Below are 18,029 nucleotides of genomic sequence, written 5' to 3'. Positions count from 1 at the left end.
CTCAGGTTTCCCCTTGGAAGCTGCCGGAGAGTATCTCGCCCCTCTTTGGGCTTTGGCTGTGTGACCTTGGCCTTGCTCCCCTCCCCTTGCTCTGGCTCGTGGGCCCCTCTCTCCACATAGGGCCAACTCTGCGGACCCACCTTGGCCCCCCACTCCGACCAGCCTCAGGGATCGTTGATGACTCCAGTGCCCTGTATCCCGGGCGATTATCTGTGCGCCAACCCTCCCGGGAGCTTTGCCGACAATAATGAAATCACCGAATCTCGTGATCGGAGACTTAACAGGGGGGAACGTCCTCAGCAGCCGGCACCTCTCCCCAGGGAGACGTTCCCAAGGCTCCCACAAGGAGAGAAGACACTTCCTTCTCATTCTGCCTCCCCTGCCGGGAGCTTGAACAAAATCAACTGCTCCCTGGAGAGGATCTGGGGGACTTTCTTATTCCTTCGGGCTGTGTCGGAGTCCCTCGAGTCCTGGTCAGGCGCCCTCCTTGCTGGGTGAAGTTCTGGGCCCCTCCCCTCCCATCTGGATCTCCATTTCTCTAAACTGGTTCCTGACGCTGCTTCCAAGCTCCCCTTGTGCCAGGGGCTGCAATGTGGGAAGCATAAAGTGGGGTCACCCTGTGAGAGGCGAAACCTTTCCTTCTGCCACGCCCCCATCCAACCCTTTGCAATTGTGGTCAGATATATATAACATGAAATTCGCCACTGGAACGTGTGCGGCACAATGGTACTGGGTACCTCCCGCTGTGGGCAATCATCGCCGCATCCGTCCGTCCAAAGAACTTTTTTTAAATCATCCCAAACAGAAACTGTATCCATGACTCTGGCTTTGTTGCCGTAACAGTGAATCTTGGTGACGCTGAGGTTCCCTGCAGGTATGGGTGGGTCATCTTTCAAGATCTAATCATTCCCTCATTCCTTCCAGGTTTTCTAAGCTTTCAACGCTCCAGAGTTTACGCTCATGATCACTGCGCTGTGGGGCTGGGAGCGCTTGCTTTCTGGGGGGAGAATAAACATACTGAGCTACTAGGACGGCAGGACCCACCAAAGAGACCAGATGTGCTGGGGCAAGTCCACATCAGAGCTAGACCTTGAAGGAGGTCTAGGAGGTTTGGGGGGCAGGGAGATCAGGGATGGGCCTGGGGAGTGGGCAGGAGGCATCCTCTCTTTACCAAGCGTTCCTGGACAGTGACAAGCCCAAGCTCACTGGCGAGTCTGGACCGAGCCTTGACCCGAGGCTTCCTGAAGTCCATCCTGCTACTTTCCAGCAGGTGTTTCTGGCCCCTTTGCCTTAAGGGGGCCTCAGGTTTGGGAAAGTAAAAGTGAATATATCCTTAGCAAACAAGCCTCCATAGCCAAGAGCTGGAAATAGGATGGCAGGGAGGGCCACTGTTCTGAGAGCCCTCGCCAGACCCCGGTCCAGCCTGCGAGGCTTTGCGAGCATCCCCTGGTTCCCAAGCTCTCCCGGGAACGTGGCCGGAAGAGGAGGTTAATGGGATGCCTGGCGAGGTGGAACTTAACAGTTTTTAATCAGGACAAGCTGCCAGCCACCTTTCCTTTGTAGAGTGGAGACAGCAAAACTCCATGAAGCAGAACTTCTTTATTTGGGGAGAGCCGACTGACTGATTCCTCCTCGTTTCGTTCATATTTCAATGGGAACCTATCGTCTTTGTCATTGTGGCGGACAGTACCGTAACAGATTGGATCTGTCAAGCCAGCCCCCAATCCAACAGCTGAAAGCACCGAGGGTGTTCTTTTGTTCTCAAATGAGCTGGGTGATTCTGCTTATCTCAACCAGCCTCGGTCCTGCCTCCGCACTCACCCTGGGGCTGGGTGCACAGCTCTGCAGATCTTGGCTGGGCTCTCTTGTTTGGAGTGTCAGCTGTGGCTGGCTGGGACAACTGGGTCTTGTGCCATGATCAACCTCTGCGAAGATCAAGGATGTTCTTCTGGCAGACTAGCCTGCGGTTGCTCGCACAGGGGCTGGGCTCCGAGAGAGTAAACAGAAGTGCACAAGGCCTCTTGAACTTGGGAGCAGACTCAGTTCCTTTTGAACCTGGAGATGACTGTGGCCTCAGCTGACACTTTGGTTGCAGCCTCTTGGGAAATCGTGGAGCAGAGGAACAGCTAAGCCGCATCCTGGCTCTCGATCTGCAGAAACTGTGAGATAGTAGATGCACGTTGTCTAATTGCTAAGTTTGGGCCCATTTGTTACGCAGCGATAGCTAGCTAATACACCTCTCCCCGAACTCCTGGATATGCAGAGCTCCTTCCCATCTGAGGTTCTCTCTGGGTTGAGGTGGCTTGGGTGGAGATCAGAGGGCAGGGAAGGGCATTTGGTGGTGTCCCAGTGGGGGCTTAGTCCTAAGGAAAGAGGGAGGGGCAGGATTCTAATGCAGGGCTCGCTGGGGATAGAAGTCCTACCTCACTCTCTTTTCCTGGCATGTTGTCTAGCCTGGTGATTGGGACCTGAACTCCTGCGTGAATGCCAACCGAATGAGTGTTACCTTGAAGCCCCACTGGGGTGTGCAAGGACCTGCCTTAGGACTAGCAGGGTCAAGGAAGCAGGATTGCACAAAACCATTCTCCAACATCACCACAGAGGTGAGAGCAGGAATGGGCTGTCCATCCCACCTTCTGGCCCTCTCTCTCTGATGTTTGCAAGGATGACCCCGCTGTGGACCGGGAAGGGTCTCAGGGGTCTTGGGCAACTGGAGGGAAATGTCAAGAGGTAGCCTGTGGGAACACATGAGACTCATGGGAAGAAAGAAGGAGCTCTTACTGTATCTAGATGCTCTTTGCTTTAGCCTGTCTTGCATCCTTCCTTTTTCTGGAATAGTACCTTAGAGTTTTCCTAGGGGGACTTCCCTTGTCTTGCTTTCAGTTCACAAGGTTCAGGCATGGTTGGCTTCAGCCTGGACACCAGGTAGGGAAGATATGACCCAGTGTAGCAGCCACATCCCTGTCATTTTGAGCTCACCTTGCAAGCTGGCAACCAGCAACCTGCTCTCGGCAGGTATCTTCCTGGAGGCTGGAGCTCACTCAGCCCAGGGCAGGCCAGGCCCGAAGGCTAAAGAATTCATGCCTCACTCAACCTTTACAGATGGGGAGTCAGTGGGTAAATATGGCAGCTGCCTGACCTACTGTTGGGATAATTCCAAGGCATGTTCTCTGTAGTATCCTGGAGATGCCTCCCCTCCACACCACCTGCTCCGCATCACCCCTGTTTTGGCCATTTCCCTTCCAGGTCTCACTTTCCTCTCCTCCTTGATGCTTCCTGGGATCAACCAATATCCTATCCCCCAGCCGGCTCAACCTCCCAAATCCTTGTCTCTGAGTTCCTTTTGGGGGAGCCCAATAAAGACACCCAGGGCTGGCCAATCAGAGTCTGCTGAACCTCTGGCTTCGGTGAGCTCAGAGCCACCCACCATGACCCAAGTTGGCCCAATCGGCGTGAGCTCCTGAACACTTGCTGGGTTTATGGGGGAAGTTCCGTGATGTAGGGGGAAGACACTTGTTTTCCTCAGAATTTGCTGAGCTGATGGGAGCCTGGTCTTCTTAGCACCTATCTGATCACCATGAAGGAAACACTTCCCTGAGAACAGAGCTAATAGAGAGGAAAACAGATGATCTGGCATGATTTGAGTACCTGGATCGAACTGTGCCTGCAGCTGTTATTTTGTTTCACTAGCTGTCTTCTTGCTTAAGAAGAATCTGAACGGATTCATTTTTTGGCTTGTTTGTGTGTTTGCAGACCAAATGTCCCGAGTGCTGAGGCTCTGGAGCTGGGCGAGCTCTTCTCCCAGGCACCATATGAGTCTGCTGGGGCTGCCATCACAAAGTACTATAGACTGGGGAATTTCCACACCAGACATTTATTTTCTCACAATTCTGGAGGCTAGAAGTTTGAGCCAAGGCCTTGGAGGGATTTTTTTTTTTTTTTCCCGAGGCTTCTCTCTTTGGTTTGTCTATGGCTGTCCTCTCTGTGTCCTCACGCGATCTTCCCTCTGCGTGCATCTCTGTCCTAATCTCTTCTCATAAGGACACCAGTCCTATTGGATCAGGGCCCACCCTCATGACCTCATTTAACTCAATTAGCTCTTTAAAGACCCTGTTTCCAAATACAGTCACATTCTGAGGTCCTGGGGGTTTGGGCTTGCACATATGAATTTGGGCACAGGGACACAGTTCAGCCCATCACGTGCACCAAGCGAGTGATCTCTTTCTGTGGAATCAAGAAAACCCCTCTCCCTGGACAGCTGTCTCAGCTGGTCCTGGGGGCTGGAAGGTTCAGGGACTGCTGGGGTGATGGGGGTGGGGTTTGGCTTCTAACACCTGGGAGACATTAGGGACGAGAGCGGCTAAGTGGGCAGCTTCAGGGCTGGAGCTGGCACCACCAGTAGGAGCCCTCCTGCCTCGGTGCCAGACTGCCTGGGTTCAAATCCCAGCCCTGGAACTTGCCCGTTCTGTGGCCCCAGAAAGTCAGTGAACCTCACTGTGCTTCTGAGCACCGATATGCTTCTCTTAATCCTCGACCCCAGGTGCCTCACTGGGTCACTGCCCAGCCCCAGGCACCCTAGACTTTTTCATGGCTCCTCATTACCTACAGCAGACCCCCGACTCTTGCCACCTGGCGTTGGAAGTCTTTGGGTGCCTTATTCCCCCTCTCATCTTGGTGCTCTAACAACCTGGTGTAACTTCCAGCCTCCACGCCTTTTGCTGAAGCCATTCCCCCTCCCCTCAGTTTCTCCAAATTCTCCCGCTATTTTAAGGCTCAGATCAAATGTTGCCTCTTCCAGGAAGCCTTCCGAGGCTACCCTGAAACCTCTTATGGCCAAATACAGGATTTATCTCCTGTAGATACCTGAAGTGCTTGTTGTAGTTCACATAATTGTACCATCAACCCTACAATGCAGATTCTTTCTTCTCAAACCCATTTTGCAGACGAGGGAACAGAGGCGGAGCAAGATGAATTCTTGGCCCGGCATAGCAGGAGGAGCTGAGATGAGGACTCGGCCCGTGAACCCCCACAATTTGTGCTCCTACCCCTACTCTCTGGCTGGCGAACCCGCTGCTGAGTGTTTCTGTGATGGATGGGATGGGTTGACCTTCCTTGCCTGGGCGGCTCTGGCATGATGCCTCCTCCAGGATGCGGGAAGCCGGGCAGAGACTCGAAAAGGGAGGGATGAAGGGCGCCGGGGGCGGAGGCGGGAGGGTGGGCAGGCAGTGAGAGGGAGGGGGCAAGATTGATCATCTGCAGAGCCCTGAGGCCACGTGGCCACATGGCCAGTGGCTTTGGTGAAGATATGTCGCGTTGCAGACTCAGCACTTGGCCGGCTTCCTATGACTGCTGCTGCCCCAGCCTCTGTCAGGAAAAGGGTCTAGGGGGGCCCTGGGGCTGCCAGGGTAACCCGAGCAGGGTCCTCTGCAGCCTCTCAGGCTGTGGTTTTCTTCTTGGTGGCAGGGAGGCCAGTGGCCTGTCGCCAGATGGACCTGGGTTCAAGTTCTGTCTCTGCCTCCCTCTGGGTGACCTTGGAGTCCCCTTCGACCTCCCTGCTCCATGCTCTCCTTTGTAACACACTTCTCCAGAGGGTCAGCTCAAGCGGGAATCCTGGAGGCTGGTGCTGACGTAGTAAGTGGTCGTCGAGTGATAATAGTAATATTACTATAGCCACAGTGCTAGTCAGGATGCGAATCACAGGTGCGGTCATACACCTGGGAATAAAGAGGCACAGCCTTTGTGATCACGTAGGCGTGGGTTCGAACTCCAGCTTTTGTCATTTATGAGATCACAGGCAAGTTGCTCCGTGTCTGCGGGCCTCGGTGTTCTGAACTGGGCAATGGGTACAGTGGAATTTTTCCCTTCGTGGTGGCCCAGGAAGGTGAAGGCTGTAATACCCAGAGTGCATTCGATTACATGGGCAGCCGCAATCAAGCAGGTGGCACGCAGGTTACTAGCCGGCTGACTTCCAGAGAGAGAGGGCATGCTGGAGCATCCTGGTGGGCTCAGTGTAGTCCCCGGGGTCCTGAGATGTGGAGGAAGGGGGTGCTGGAGAGGGAGAAGCAGAGAGATAGCGGGGTGCGGACTCCACCAGCCTTTGCTGGCTGTGAAAATGAAGGGAAGCGCCGGGAGGCAAGGAATGTGGGTGCCTCTCGAAGCTGGAGTAGGCAGGAGACGGTGCTCCCCCGGGGCATCCAAAAGGAACCAGCCCCGTGGATGCCTCGGTGTTAGCCCCCCGAGAGCTGTGTCTCGCCTCTGACCTCCAGAAGTGGAGGGTAATACATTTTCCTGCTGTTATTTTGCTAAGAGCTTCCTAAGTTGTGATCTGCGGCAACAGCCATAGAAAGCGAAAACAGGCATGGTTAGATGTGAGGGTCCGGGATGTGACGGGAGGTGAGATGTGACGGGGATGTCCTTCGACCACCACCCCCGTTTCCCTCCCCTGTGCGCCCCTGCACGACTGAGCAGGCAGAAGGATGGCGCTCTGCCAAAGACTACATTTCCCAGACTCCTTTGCAGCTCCCTAGCTGGGTGTGGCCATATGGTTGAGTTCTGGTCAATGAGATTTGGGGAGGGGCTCCTGGGAGGGTTCCTTAAAAGAGAGGGTCCTCTGGAGAAACGCTTTGCCCTTCCATTCTTCTTCCTTCCTGAGGCTGGGGCGAGCGTGTGATGGTCAGGTTCGGCGATCATTTTAGACTATGAGGCGCAACATAGCAGACAGACTGAGGAAGACAGAGGGCTATGTTCTTGAATAGTTGAATATAATATACTTGAATATACCATCCCTGGATGAATAAATAAGCCACTCATTTTTCTTTATTTATTTGGTTCATTTATTTTGAGAGAGAAGGGGGGAGGGGCAGAGGGAGAGGAATAGAGAGAATCTGAAGCAGGCTCCAGGCTCGGCACCGAACCTGACGTGGGGCTCAGTCTCACAGCCTTGAGATCATGACCTGAGCTGAAACCTAGAGTTGGATGCTTAACCGACTGAGCCACTCAGGCACCCCATGCCGTCCATCTATTTAACAAGCATCTAATGAGCACCTGTTGTATGCCACTGAGAGCACGTGAACACAACAGACAAAAATCCACCCTGGGGGAACTGACACTTGGAGTGGATATGAGCAAACGCAGAGTTGGGATGTATTAGGAGCGAGGGAGAAAAAAAGAGAAGGGGTGAAAGAGAGAGCAAGCGAGCAGAAGCATTGATCAGCTCGGTTCTTGGAAGAGGCATTTTTTGAGCAAAGACCTTAGTGATTTGTTGTATAAAATGAAAAATGGTTTTTTCACTTTGAAGTGGAGTAACTTGGATTTTCCTGTTACTTGCAGCCAAAAGCATGGCTCTGAGGGCTCCTTTCTTTGAGTTCTCTGGCCCTGTCTGCGGGTGGGGAAGGGCTATACCCATCCTGATTTACAGATCCAGCAGGCTGGAAAGGAGGAGCTGACAGGTCCTAGATCGCACAGCTCACAGAAGGGAGAGCCAGGATTGGAAGCCTGGGGTGGGTGGCCTGAAAGTCACAAGGGGTTTGAGACTGGGAATAATGCAGTGAGCTCCGTGTTCACCCAGTAAGAAGAGGTGAGAGCAGAGGATGCTTGGAGACACAATTCCTACCTCTGCACCTTTGCCTCTGCAGTGTCCCCTGGCCGTGATGCCTTCTCCTTCCAATCCCAGCTGCAGCCACACCTCCTCCGGGAGGCCCCCCCGACCCCGGTCCCCACGGTCACCGTGGCCTCATCATGCCCCACAGCTGAAAGCTCAGAGTGTTTGGGGACAATCACAGTCCCTCCTCCCTTCTCAGCCTCCGTGCCATCATGTTTATGCATCGCTCTGGAAAAAACTGATTACATTCCAGCCTGACCTTCTCCCTGTCGGCGGGGCCCATTACCTCGTCAATCACACGGCTCAGAGGGGGAAAAATTATTTTATCTTTAACGATACTTAAAACGGCTCAGCAGGCCATCACAGGGACTACTGGGTGCGGGCGGCCGCTGGGCACTGGGCTCTGGATCTCTGCGTCCCAGGAGCTTCTCATTTGCTCTCTGCCTTACAGAGAATGTTCTGATTTTACACTTAATTCCCACCGTCCGGGGCCACCCCATCTCCAAATGGGGTACAGTCCTCTCTATTGCTCTCCCTGCCGTGACTCTGTCTTTCTGTCCCTGACTCCCTCTCTTGCCATCTCTCTTTTTGTCCCTAACTCTGTCTCTTTCTGTCTTTGTCTTTCTCCATCTTTTGTTAGCGCTCCAGGAGACCCCAGGGACTCCCTCCCAAGGACGGAGGGCTCCTCCGGTGTGGGCACCCCCACACCATTTTACCCTCCCCAATCCTTTGTGATGGAGAGACCACAATCGTGCCCATTTCACAGTTCCAGAGACTAAGCACAGAGAGGCGAGGCTCTTTTTTCAAAGGCGCACAGCAATCATAAGGCTGTGCCTGGGCAATGTGAACTCATGTCCGTTTGTCATCAGACCTGGTCCCTGCAAACAACCTCGTCTGTCCCTTTCCTCTGGAAGCAGGATGGATCTTGAAGGCTTGGCAAGCCTCAGACCCCAGGGATGGGTGTGAATCTGAAGTCAGCTACCATGTGACCTTGGGCAGACATGGAACATTCTCTTGCTTCCCCTTCTTCAGCAGGAGAATGGGCCCTCCTGTGGGAGCTGTTGAGGTCCTGAATATCATGGTAGGATTGTCAGATAAAAGGCAAAATGCCCAGCTAAGTCACAAATAATTCTTACGTCTAAGTGTGTCCCAATATGGATGGGCTCTCCTTATGCTAAAAATCACTTGTTGTTCATCTGAAACTCAGATTTAACTGACCCTCTATGTTTATTGGCCAAATTTGGCAACCCTTGCTACGGGGGCGCTGAGGCAATAGAGGCTTCTGGGCACCATGGGGCCGGACTGATTTCCATCCCAGGGGCCAGGCGCGCTCAGGTGCCGTGGGTGCAAGTAGGAGGTGGGCAAACACCGAGCACTGCAGAGAGATTTCGGGCCATATGGCACTGGGGCCGCCGTGGGAGCCGGGGCTGCCTTGGTTGTTTGGAAATTCACCTCAGGTGAATGGTCTTTGCCTGTCTCAGGCGAAGCGGACCCCAAGCCCAGTGTCTCATGAGGTGACAGCAGATGTGGTCAGACCCAGGCTACCGCCTCCCAGGCCCGTCCTCCTGCCCACCCACCCCCACCCCCGGAGGCCGGACCCCACTAGCCACCCCACTGCGGTCCATCCCCAAGGCTGGTGGCCCCTTTCTCAAGGTGTCAGCTCCTCCCGTTCTAAATTTTGCCCCAGAAATCAATTAGGGCCCTGGGCGAGTTGATTATAAATCAGCTATTTTCATAATTGTTATGTCTTTAATAAATCAGAGCTGCGCACGTCGCCGGCAAAATGGAGCTGTTCTCTCCCGGGTCATCAATTACCTGGAGGAAGACAGCGCCGCGGCCACACTCCCCGGCCTCTGCCCGGCCCGAGCCGCGGACTGCCAGCCCGGGAGCTCCTGGACCCGGGCCGCGCTGTTCCATTACAGAATTGCTTAAGCAGCGTTTTAAATAACAAAAAGGGATATCATTTAATTTTTTCGCAACGTGGAAATCAATACGCTGTCCTTCAGATGGCATGACGGATCATCTTGGGCGCTCCTCCGAGTTAATCCAATTTCCTTGGGTCTGGCTGCTACGGGGCCGACTGGGCCGGGCCTCCCGCCTGCCAGTGGAGCCCAGCCCGGATGCACGGTGTCCCCCTGTCTTCCCATCCCCGGGGCCCTGGGCGACAGCGGGTATATACAGCAGCGGCAGCATGAGAGGCAGGGAGGTGGGCGGGGTTCTCTCGCTTGCGGAGGGCCTGTTCTGGGACATCAGTGGTTGTCACACAGAGGAATGGCTGGCATCGGTTGGGTGGGGCCGGGGGTGCTGCCCAGCCCCCACAGTGCCCACAGGACCCCCCAAAGAGTGCAGCCCCAGGGAGAGGAAGCCTGCTTTAGGGCAATTCATGGAGGGGAACTTGGGGTACGCCTCCTGTTGCCCATCTGCACTTTCTGAGCCCTGTGTCCTGGTTTTTCCAAAGCTGGGAGGGACCAGGGCTGCGGTGAGATTGGAGAGTTCCGGGTTCGAGTTCTGCGTCTTCCACGGGTGGGGCTGTTAATTCCTTCCACCATCCTGTGGCCTCTGGGTCCTCAGATCCCAGAGTCAGTGATTCAACCCAGCTACTCTAAATTGAGCATCTACTGTATACCAAGCACCCTTCTGGGTATTAGGGGTCTGGCCACTGAAATGGAAGAAATGCCTGTCCTCGTGTGGTTTCAATTCTGGGCAGGGGAGAGGGAGTTGGAGTGTAACTAAGGGAAAGAAGAAGGTGATTTCAGAACTCAGTGAAGGAGAGAGAATGGAAAATGCCTGGGGACGAGGGGACTGGACAGGGAAGCCCTGGGTGGCTCCTCAGTCTGGGTCTCCAGGGAAATGAAACCATTAGGACGGATAGATAGCTAGAAAGAGATTTGTTGTAAGGAATTGGCTCACAAGATTATGGAAGCTGAGGGGTCCTACAGTCTGTGGTCTGCAGGCTTGAAGCCAGGAAAGCCAATGATCCTGGAAGTCGCAGTCAGAGAGCGGGAGAAGACAGATGTCCCAGCTCCACCAGTTAGGGAGGGGCGGGGACAGAGGGAGGAAAGGGGTGAGAGAGGGAGAGAAGGCGGGAGAGAGTGAAATGACTCTACCGATCCCAGTGCTAATCTCTTCTGGAAACACCATCATAGATGCACCCGGCAATAACGCTTAACCAAACATCTGGGCACCCTGGGGCCCCACCAGGTTGACCCATAAAATGAACCATCCCAGGAGGCTACCCCGAGGAGGTGACATTGGAGCAGGAGCCCTCTGGTGGCGGCTCTGGGAAGCGCAGGCTGGGGAGCCGCGGGGCAGAGGGCAGTGTGCTGTCCCAGGCGGGCGCTGATGGGGTTTCAGACCAGGATGGAGGCAGAGGAGAGAGGAGCTGCCCGATTCTGGGTGGGTCTGAAGCAGAGGGGACAGGATTTCCCGAGACTGGATGTCAGATGGGCAAATGAAAGAGGACTGAAGACTTAGGGGGTACTGCGCGCGCGCACACACACACACACACACACACACATACACACACACAAGCGGTTTCAAGGTCAGGCTGCAGGTTTATGGCGGGGACAGGAGCTGGCCATGTGAGCGACCTCTCCTGGCTCGAGGTGGCACTGCAACCTCGCTCTAGTAGCCCCCGGTGGGTGGGTGGGGACGGAAGCCCGAGGGGAAGAAAGGCGATTTGATCTGAAGCCTCCCTAGATAAGGAGTAAATGAATTTTATTTTCTGGGCTTTGGGGAGCTTTAGGGAGAGACAGGGTTAGGGGAATCCTATGTAACGAGCACAAATCCTGGCGTCTGATGGAACCCTGCTGTTCTAGTTTATTCCTGTGAGATTTGCAACAAAGTATCCTATAGATTGGGAGTTTGAACAACAGAAACCATTCTCTCACAGTCCTGGAAGGTAGGAGTCTGAAATCAGGGTGTTGGCAGAGCCCTGCTCTCTCCAAAGTCTCCAGAGGCTCCTTCCCTCCTCTTCCAGCTTCTGGTGGCCCCAGGTATCCTTGGTGTGTGGTGACAGACCTCCCCTCCCGGCCCCATCCTTCCACAGCCATCTCCCTATGTGTGTGTGTGTGTGTGTGTGTCTTCACGTGGCACTGTCCTCTCTGGGTGTGGGGCTGGGTCTGAGCTTCCCTGTTCTTGTAAGGACACCAGTCACATTGGACGTGGGCCCGCCCTAATGACCTCATCTTAACTCAATTTTATTTGCAAAGACTCTATTTCCAAATAAGGTCATGTTCACAGGCATTGGGTGTTAGGGTTTCAGCAGATCTTTTTGGAGGGGACACAATTCAACTGTTAACACCTGGCTTTAGGACTTCCTACCTCTACAGGCAAGCTACTCTGACCTGAGTTTCCATTTCCTCATCTGTAAGACGGGGGATTGTAAGAGCACTTTGGCGCTCGAAATGACAGCACACGGGGGAAAGCATAGAGCTCGGAGCCTGGCTGAGTAAATTCCCAGCAAGTAGAGCAGAACTGCCAGTGTAGACATCCGCCTCCATTTCTGCTTGCATTCCCTAGGCTCTTTTGTAATTTGGGGAAGGAGGGCGGAGTCTGGTGAGAGCCTGGGGGCAGCAAGAATGGAGATGGAGAGCTGGATGGTCCCAGTAGGACATAGCTGGCCCACTTGAATTCGAGTACTTTGTGGTGAGTTGAATAAAGGTGCTATTTCTAGAAGGGTGGTTGAGATGAAGAGAAATGCCTACGGGGATGGTTCAGCACCCTGGCTAGTGACAGCGGCGCGTCCTTGCCACTCTTAGACTGGAGCATTCAAGGGGGCACCGTTACCGGACGCCAGGGAGAGCTGTGTGGGGAGGGCCACCAGGCAGGTCCTGAGCCTCTGGGAAGGGGACAGAGAAACCGTGCAGGGGGTGAGAGCCAGGGACTCTCCTAGGCTCCTGCACGCCATCTAACATACCTGCAAGTTTGCTTGACCATGTGCTATAGGGGACGCTGACTCACCCCTTCATCCCAGGAGAGAAGTATGACTTATCTGAGGATGCTCCTGCCTTATTTATTCATTCATCAATATGACCAAGCACCTGCTATGTGCCAGGCACTGTTGTGGGCATTTGGGAATATAGCCAAGCAATCAAATATCCCTCTTTGCAAACTGACCACCCAGTGGGAGGACCATAGATTCAAGTGCACCCAGTTTATGAATCTTCTCTCTCTCTCTCTCCCTCTCTCTCTCTCTCTCTTCATGGCTATCAATAGCCTCCCTCCAGTCAGAGGGGACCAGATTTAGGATTAATGTGGCAGAGGGAATAAAGAGAGGAAATCTGGATTTTTGCTGGCCTGTTGGAATACTGGATCAAACTCTACCTGAAGTCCACCCTACTCCAGAGTTAAATGCAAACCTGGCCATTCTCTGCCTCCAACTGAGGTTGGGGGAAATCTAGGGAACCCACAGACTCTGTGGGAAGAAGATGGCAGGCTGGTGGGCTAGATTTTTCTCTGGCACTGCCTCTGACTTGCTGTGCAATGTTTCGCTAGCTCTGAGCCCCCAGTTTCCTCAACCAAGAAAATGGGACGAGAATCCTTATTTGGCAGGGTTGTCTTGGGAGCTGGATGAGCAAGCATGTGTGGGGTGCCTCGTAAAGAGTTCAGCACATAATAGGCACTCAATAAATGGGTGTGTTGTGGTTATGAAGGCTGTTTGCTGGATTCCAGTTCTCCTCCTGCCAGGAATGGGGGACAATTGCACTTCCCAGCTATTCTGGGTTGGATTGTGTCTTCTCAAATTCATATGTTGACGTCCTAAGCCCCAATGCCACAGAAGGCACCTTTATTTGGGAACAAGGTCATTGCAGATGTAATTAATTAAGATGAGGTCATACTGGAGTACAGTGGGCCCATAATGCACTGTAACTGATGTCCTTATAAAAAAGGGGAAATTTGGACACAGAGACATGCACACAAGGAAAACGCTATGTGATGTTTGGAGCTCTGCTCTCATGAGCCAAGAAACTACCAGAAGCAGGGAGGGAGGATCAGCTCCTTCCCTATGTCTTCAGAGAGAATGTGGCCCTTATTTTATTTTTTGGGGGGGGAAAGTGCATGCATGAATGGGGGGGAGGGGCAGAGGGAGAGCATCTTCAAGCAGACTTCCCCCTGAGTGTGGAGCCTGACAGGGAGCTTGATCTCACAACCCATGAGATCATGACATGAGCCGAAACCAAAAGCTGGATGCTCAACTGACTGAGTCACCCAGGCACCCCACACCCAGGTGCCTCTGGCTGTTTTAAAGCCACTGAGATTTGGGGATTTGCCAGAGTGACTATGGTTGTGTAGATTACCTGAAAATGTAGTGACTTAAAATCATCATTTATTGCTGCTCAGGGTTTTGTGGGTTGGGAATTCGGGGGTCATCTAGCTGGGTCGTCGTGACTTGGGATCTCTTACAAGGTCTCAGTCAAGCTGTCGGCTGGGGCGAACTCATCTGAAGGCTTGAGCGGGGCTGGAGGAGCTGCTTGGAAGAGGGCTTCCTCGCTCGGCTGTGGGAGGGATGCCTCAGTTGCTTGCCACGTGCATCCCTATAACTCTCCTTGACCTTCCCCTTGACATGGTGGCCAGCTTCCCCCTGAAGGGTTGATGCAAGAGAGCCATGAAGAAGCTGAAGTGTCCTTTATGACTCAGTGATGCTTCCACTGTGTTCCACAGACCACACGAATCAGCCTTGATTCAACACAGGGGAGACTCCAAAGGTCGCGGGTACCGGGGGGCTGACTCTATAGGGTCCCTTGTCATTGTGCCACCAGCTGGTCCCGACTGACCAAAGACACTGCAGCTCTGGCTGGCTGGTGAGCTTAGGAAGATCCCTTCTGCTTTGTGAACCCGAGTCTTCACATCTGTCAGAGAATGAGGGGCACATGGGAGAACCTGCAGGGGAAGGGGGACCTCCCCAGGAGGTGAGCCAAGTCCACGGACCCCATGACAAAAACTGGAGGTGCATTCATGAGAGAAAGTCTCCTACCCCTTCTAGCCCTATCCTGGCTGCCTGGGTTGAAGATTTGAATGCAGAAATCTTGGTCAGGAGACCCAGAGGTGTGGAAGGATGGGGGCTAAGTTTGTAGGGTCTGGAATAAGATTGGAAGTCAAAGTCAAGTCAAGGCCTTTCTCTAATTTTCCAGGCTGGGACACTGAGGCCTGGAGAAGGGACAGACCAGACTGTCCACTGGGCATGGGTAGCAGGCAACTTCCTGACCTCTCATTCCAGGGACTCCATGGTAATGCCGTCTTTGGACTTGACATTTGAGCCAAGGAATTAGGCAGAGGGGTGGTTAGGAAGCCCCCCCCCCCCAACCCCCATGCTTCCAGGTGTGGGCAAAAACCCAGGGGGTGGAAAAACTTGGCGAGTTTAGGGAAGAGGCTGGGTTTCTATCTCAGAAGAGAGAGTGAACTTTGACTCTTGATGACCTGCTGGACTGCTGGATCAAACCGCTCTTGAAGTGCGCTCTGTCTCTGAAATAAATGCAAACCTGGTCCCGCTTTGCCTCGTGGGTTGCTGAAGCTGGGGGAACCCCCAAACTTTGTGGGAAGAGAGCTGGAAAGCTGGCAAAACAAGCTTCTCCCCTTCGCTGTTTTTTTTTTTTTTTTTTTTTTTTTTTTTTTGGTCAGGTTTTGTCAGTTTTTGTCAGGTTTGTTTGGACTAAAGTCTTCAGCAGCTGGGAGCTACCGAAGGTGCTGGAGCAGAGCACTAACCCCCTTAAACCCTTCAGTGATTTCACTGTTCTTTCTCCGACTAGCTTGGAGAAGGCCTCAGGCCAGGAGCCGGCCGGCTGGGATCCCCCAATCCCCCCACATTCCCCCCAGACTGGCTGCTGGGCTGTCATCCCTGCGGGAGAGCCTAGGAACCGGAGACGAGAATGACCCTTGATTGTCACAGAGGCCTCTGCTCTAATTTCCCAGAATGGGTTTTGAGCGGCTAATGCGGCCCCTGCTGGGCAGGAGATGGAGCTCCCAGCAGGGCCTCGGAGACTAGAGCTGGAGGCTCTTCCTGGGCTGGGGCCTTCGCCCTAACCTGCTCGCTGGCTCACTTGCTGCCCTGGGCCCCTGGAAACCTCCAGTCCTGGGAGCTCTGAGGGGGCAAGGGGTGGGGGCCAGGGCCCCTGCTCTTTTGGACCTGGCTCTGCAGTGGGACTTAGGTTCAGGTTTAAGATTTAGACGCGCCGGCCCTGGGAGGGGTCCAGCGTCTCGCAGGGAGGGATGTGGAGACTGTCGCCCCCGGTGCAGGAGCATCAGAACCTGAATCAGGGCTCAGCTGGAGTGGGGCCTCAGCCTGGTTCAAAGCCGATACCAGGCCAGAGTTTGTTGAATGAATAAAGAAATTTCCTGATGGCCTCAAGCGGAGGCCAGACCTTGTGACAGTCACCATGGTTCTCTGCACACTCAGCCCCTGGCAGGACGGATGTGGTCATGCCCTTCTCCTTCCGGGTGTCCAGAAACTAGGTGGGGGCACTGAGGATACGTGGCTTCTCTCCCAGTGCCCACCCCAGCCCTGGCCGGTGGGAGACAGGAGGGGTTTAGGGGGAGGGAAGGCATCAGCAGCTTCCGGCAAGGACACTCTAGGTGTGGGGCAGGAGGCACGTGGGACAGTGTGTGGGCTCAGCCAGGCTGTCCTGTGCGGGACGGGGTAGCCAGGCTGTGGTCTAGGGTCGGGCAGAGGCTTAGTCAAGAAGGGGACGCTGGGGTCTGGCCAGGGCCATGCGGGAGGTGAGGTTCACCTTGTCTTCCCAGAAACCTCAAAGGTCCACTTTCAAGGTTCGTTCCATACGAGGTTGTGGACGTGACAGTCATACAGATCCAGGAGGGACAGATGTTTATAGAGAGCCACCAGGACATCCATCTCCCTTGGGGGGAAAAGCCCATGTCCTCCCCGGAGCTCACAGGCCCTTACGCCCTGCTCTCCTTACCTCCCTGTCTGTCCCGTCTCCTTCCCTCCTCGCTGACTCTGCTTCAGCCACATGGGCCTCCTCTGTCTTCTTCCAACATACGTGCTGTTGCCCCAGGACCTTTGCATATGCTGTGCCCACTGCCCAGACATTCATGTACCTGGCTCCATCTCTGCGTTCGACTGTCTTAGCTCAAATATCACCTCCTTCAGGTGATTCCCCTGATTCCCCTGACTTAACTAGCATTCCCGTATTTCTCGACATCATCATTCCGTTTATTTTGGCTCTCAACTTAGTGATGGTCTGACATTGCTTGTCTGTTTATTTCCTTATGCGTCCTTTCTCTGTCTCTCCCACTGGACCGTACGAAGGCCAGCCGTGAGACTCCCTCAGCCACCACCCAGCCCACAGTGCCGAGAATAGTACCACGTGGACAGTCGGTGCTCAATTCATACTGTCAGTGGAAGATCGTGGGAACTGGATGCTGGACAGGCGGTGACCCGAAGGGCTCCACAGAGGGCCCGGAGCGCTGCTTTGTGCTGGGCGTCTCATGGTAAGAAAGCCAGATGCGCTGTTCCTGCAGCAGATGGGCCTGGGGTGCTGGCTGGGTGCCGGGACTCAGCAGGATGGAGACATTGGGGTCCCACCGTTACAGGCTCCCCTGGAGAAGGCGGTGATGGCTGATCGTGCTCCTTGCTGTAATGGGGGAGGCACAGGCACGGTGGGCACCCAGGGGGGCTTCCTGGCAGAGGTGTCTTCCAGGCAGAGACCTGGAGGGAGAATAGTGTGTAAGCGGGGTGAGACTTTGGGGGAACTTTGTTCTAGGCGGAACAGCACTCCACTGAGGCCAGGTTCAGACTAGCCCAGCCCCCTACCTGCAAGCCCAGCTGCCCCCCGGGCTTCTCCCCTGCACATCCCCAGCCCCCCAACCCCTGTGCCTCCATCCTCAGGACCCAATCTGACCTCCATGTCTCCCCCACGACCTGCCCCTCTGCTTGGGTTCCCATCTCCAAGGTGGCCCCACGTGCCCCGTCCCGGAGTCAGAGACCTGGATGCTGGCCACGCCTGTTTGTCCCTAGGTTCTGCCTGCCCTCTTTCCAAAGCCTGTCTCCCATCGGTCTCCCCCATGGCTCTGCCTCAACTGGGGTCCCACTTTTGCCTCCTCCCTGGTTCCCCCAGCATCCCTCATACACCCTCCGATTGCCCAAGGGAGTGATAGTCTCCCCTCCGGCCCTTTGCTGCACCTCCTAAAATCCCCTCTCTTGGCTCTTCCCAACACATCCTTTAGGTCTTTGCTCAGAGCCACCTCCTCCAGGAAGCCTTCTGTGATGCCTTCCCTCACTGGGTCCGGCCCCCTTGCCCTGGGCACCCACCTCCTCCATGACCCCCGTCTCCCTGTTTTTCAGCCTGTGCATGTCCTTACACAAGGGCAAGCGTTGAAAAAAAAAAAATCTGTTTCGGTCTCTTCCGTATCCTTTTGTGCTTTGCAGGGGCTCAGGCACACAACAGGCGCTCAATAAATACACACTGAAGGA

This window comes from Mustela lutreola, chromosome 2 (genome assembly GCF_030435805.1).
Source record: "Mustela lutreola isolate mMusLut2 chromosome 2, mMusLut2.pri, whole genome shotgun sequence".
NCBI classification, from domain to species: Eukaryota; Metazoa; Chordata; class Mammalia; order Carnivora; family Mustelidae; genus Mustela; species Mustela lutreola.
The sequence above is the reverse complement of the archived record's forward strand: the minus strand, read 5'-3'. Positions refer to the sequence as shown.